Raw genomic sequence first — 4,587 nt, 5'->3', positions numbered from 1 at the left:
ACATTTCTAGAAAAAATGCGTTTTAATATTTAACTTTCCACAAAGAAATCCAAAACACTCAATGTATACAATAACAAACACTTTTGTTTGGTTGATTTATCTTACTTTTTAGAACCCATTTGAGTGGTTTACAGCCTATTACATTATAATATCTAGTTTTATTCGGAAAAAAAATCCCATAAACACAGGGAATCCCACAGCTCGATTTGAAAATCTCTAGAAATTGCCTTTTTCAATAGTTGTGGAGGGTGTGTCGAAATAAAACGATCTGATCGGAACTAAATTATAAAATTTTATTTACGGAGTATTTATGTTTTGTTTTTTTTAATATCTCAGGACTAAAATCGGGATTTGGGAATCTATTGAGGTCACAAAGTGAAGCATTGTAAGCTGCACAAAATGGCGTCCTCAACTCAATTTAGCCTAAAATGCACGTGCGACAAAATATCACGATCACGACGTTCAACACTTTTTTCGCACGCTTGTCAACGTTCAAGAAAAAAAGGGTGCTGCTCCTCCACGATCATTCGATCTTGCTGGGAGAATTTTCGGATCTTCATTCATAAACAGCAAATTTTGTGTTGTTCATTCACAGAAAAAAAACGCTCAAATCCGTTCCGCTTACACAATTTCCATGAATGGCGGCGTCGGCGCCCTATTCCGATGGCAAAAGCTGGTGCCGCCGCCAACGAAAAAAAAAAGATTTGTAACAGGTAGGTAAATCCGGTCAAATATCATAAAGCATAATGCTGCGAAAGGATGCTGCTGGTTGATGATCCCATCCCAGCCCTGGACGGGGTTGGGCGCGCACCAGTCAAATGGTTTATTTGAAGTTGGATCAAATTACCCCACCCCGGTCTCGAAAAAAGAAAAAAAAAACTCACAATTTTGGGACAGGGGAACCCAACAGAAAAATGATAAATAATCTTTTAGTGGGAAAAATTTATCATTATGTCGTTCCATCATTTCTTACTTTCTTGTGATTCCCATTCAAACTCCGGAGAGAAAAAGAGTACCTATTTTTGTGAATGAACCTCCACACACACACACACACGCGGGAGTTGGGTTGGGGATGGTCCAGTGGGATCATTATAATTATCTTAATTTGTAAAATATTGAAATTTATCGCCCGCGCGGCGCACAAAGTCATGCCCAGTGGAACCGTTTTTCGGACCGCGCGAGCAGGAGGTCACCATCATTATTACCTTCGCGCGGCAATTAGATCGGACCCAGCGGCGGAATGACCCAGGGTCATAGTTTATGGCTTCCGGGACCGGGGACCCTTTTCTACGGGAGGGGCTAATTTTGTCTAGGATAGCGAAATGGGCTCTTTTCTGGTCGTCTTTTGGTTTAAATTTAATCTTGTTTTACGAATTTCAATTCTTGGAAAATCGCAAACTCAAATTACAGCGGTAGTCGGACCCCACATAATTATACAGTCTTCATTGCACTGGAAGTCTGCAGTTGGTAAAACATCTGGTTAATTGAATCGATGAAGCAAGATAAAACAACCTCAAGACGATTCAAAATCACTCGAGCAGGATCGTGATTGGCCACACCTCCCTGATGTAAGAAACAATCTCTTCGATATTGTATAACTGCTAACTTCAAACAACTAAGACAGATGTTCTGACATCCAATGAGTCCTTGATATTGATAATCAAGCAAGATTTCAGCTTTTCGCATGAAGTCCATCGCTTCACCTTCGAACCGCGAAGGCTTGCAAAGAATCATCTTTGCGGTTAACATGACACAGTAGGCCTGGCCATTTAGCAGATTATTATCCATTTTGCTTTTTAATTTGTTAGGTACTTTAAAAAATCTTCAATACTAGAATAGAGAGGAACCAAGATAAAACCATTTTAATTTTAACTTGTCAAATTGTAAAAAAATACAAACAAAATTAGGTAAAAATTGCTCGGTAAAAATTGACGAAATTAAACCCACAAAACAAAAAGTACTCTTTCTCAAAAAATCAAGTTACCCCCAGCGCAAGCAAAATTCACCAGCTTCCACCAATCCGCAATAGCCTCCAGGGGTCCCTTTCTTAAGGGGGTTGGTCTGGCCACCACTTTTCAACACCACCACCACCAACAATCCGCAAGAGATTGGAATCGCTTGAACAGCCCCAATTTGGCTACCTGAAGTGGGCTCGTTTCGGTTCGTGGGGAGAGAAAAAAGCCTTCGGGGAAGGCTCTCCAGCGCTATAAGCTTGGGTGTTAGGTGGTGGAAAAAAATATGAATGCACTGCTCAGGATCCCTACTCCAGAAGGCTTCTCTCGCAAAAAATGCATGGTAAAGTAGGGTGAATTTTGATATTTTTGTTTTAATTGTCATTTGCAAGCAGAACATAACCAAACTTTTTGGCACTCTCAGCAAATGGCAAACTAATACAAATTGCTGTCGGATCTTTTTCCGGATTTTTCCGGAAAAGATCCGGCAGCAATTTTGTATGGTTTGACGTTTGTGGAAAGTACCAAAAAAAGGTAAACAAATCACTTCGTGCATCAGCCATAACATAGACTAAATATATATAGATACGCCACTCCGCTGTTGGGGCTGGCGACACTACCGCCACGCCAAAATTACACCTGGTGACAATTCACAGGTACTAATCTACCCTTTAGAAACGTTTAAGAAAAAATCCAACCAAATTCAGTTCAATGCTCAGTGGATATATCCAAGCAACTCACGACCAGCAACAGATAGGGTATTTTAACTATTAGTGGACCCCCTAGTAGAGCCGAAGAACATTTTTCACAAATTTTCAATATTTTAAGCACTTTTTCATAACCCTTTGTACAAAACAATGAAATCTGAAGTCTTTTGAACAATTTTGACTATTTGTTTTATCAGTTATTTGTTTTTGAGCAGAAAAATAGCCATTTGAAAAAAAAGTTTTTTTGCCTTGTTATGGACCCCCTTTTCCTATAGTGGACCCGGGTCCATAATCCGATTGTGGACCCGGGTCCACTATAGGCAAACTGTTATTTTGATACCAAATTTAACCAATATTTGATGTTTTGGTGCATGGTGTAGGTCTAATGATAGATATAATGAATAAAAGATGGATTTTGCTCACTTTTCATTATAAACAAATAGGTTTTGTTAACAAATTTGGCTTTAAACAACAAAAAACCTAACAGACATTTAAACACATTTATTTCCAAAAAAGATCAGAGAAAACGTTTCAAAAACCACTATAAACATAAAAAATAATTCAAAAAAGTAATCTTGATGCAATTTGTTCCATATTAATTACATAAATGGTTGACCGAAACTAAATAATAGATTTGTTTACAGTTGCTGATAAAACCACGCATGTTTATTTAAAAAAATGTTTTGTTCTTGATTTATTATTATAAAATATCATTTCAAACTGCAATTATGATGCTTCAGTTAAGTACAAATAACTTTAGTTTTGATTAATTATAAATTCTTGTGGCTGCAGCATTTTTGGTACTTTAAACATAAAAACAGCTATATTTATACTCATAATTGAAAAAAATATGCGTTTAGGTTGATAACAACAAGCATTTATTGCATGTTTTAGAGAAACTTTTGCTTGAATACACAGTTTTCTTTATTTTTGAAGGTTAAATTAACAGGGGTCCACTTTTGGAAAAGTTTGGATTTCGTTGTCCTATATTGGACCCCCCCCTTATTTTTGCTCTAAAATGGCAGTTCTTCGCTTCATTTTAGTAAAGATCCTTAAACTTACATTATTTCGACTTGCTGAAGTTAAATAATCAGTCAAAAAATGATTGGATGGTTAATTCAATCATAAAATATAAATGCAGTTTTGTTGTGAAAATGCTAGTGGCCATGGCTGATTTCAGATGTCGAACTCAAAACACTTATTTTGGTGAAAAGGACAATTCAATGTCAGTCAACATTGTTTTAAATGATACTGAACATGCCAAATAAATGATTTGTAGACAACAACACGCTTGAAATTGTGATTTTATTGAATTATTCATCAAAAACCCTTCAGAGGGTCCACTATAGGAAAGGGGTCCACTAATGGATAACGTACCCTATTTCAAAGAAATGTCAAAACAAAGACCGTGCTTCGCGAATTTGAAATTTGCTGATTGTGCCGTATTCTACCGCATCAAGCAGCTGGTTGACTTCCGTCGACCATGCAGATTCTGGCGGTGTGAATGTTCTACCATGCAGATTCTGGCGGTGTGAATGTTCTAGTGAATAGACCGGAAGTGTTGTGCTCTCCAAGAAGGCAGGTGAGAAAAAAAGTTGTAGCAAATTATCCTCCATCAAAAAGCTTGTTTTGTTTTTCACAGCTTCGCGAGTTTCCGGAAAATTATGACCGTGGTGATGGTGAAAGCGAATAGACGGTGCATTCGGAAGCGGAAGAGTGGAAGTCAGTTTGGCCGCGGTGGATGGAAGTCGATGCTTCCAGCAATGCCTCGATGGACATGAATTGGTCCAGCCTGGTCTAACGTCCTTTTAAACGAAAATACTGGCACCGGGGGAAGATTTTTCTGTTATTCACCTTGAAACCATGCACATAATGCCCTGCGGGGGTATACAATATCAGTATTACGGAACAATAAATGTAGAAACACA

The 4,587-nt window shown here is 38.0% G+C and overlaps 1 long non-coding RNA gene across 1 annotated transcript; it reads left to right on the top strand.

The window, feature by feature from the left end:
* Nucleotides 1–4,056: 4,056 nt before the first annotated feature.
* On the top strand, nucleotides 4,057–4,587 carry LOC119765060. Its single transcript, XR_005276477.1, has 2 exons — nucleotides 4,057–4,241; nucleotides 4,302–4,587. It is a non-coding gene; the product is annotated as an uncharacterized LOC119765060 (long non-coding RNA).

The sequence above is a fragment of the Culex quinquefasciatus genome, chromosome 1, assembly GCF_015732765.1.
Source record: "Culex quinquefasciatus strain JHB chromosome 1, VPISU_Cqui_1.0_pri_paternal, whole genome shotgun sequence".
NCBI lineage: Eukaryota > Metazoa > Arthropoda > Insecta > Diptera > Culicidae > Culex > Culex quinquefasciatus.
This window is presented reverse-complemented; position numbering and strand designations above follow the sequence as displayed.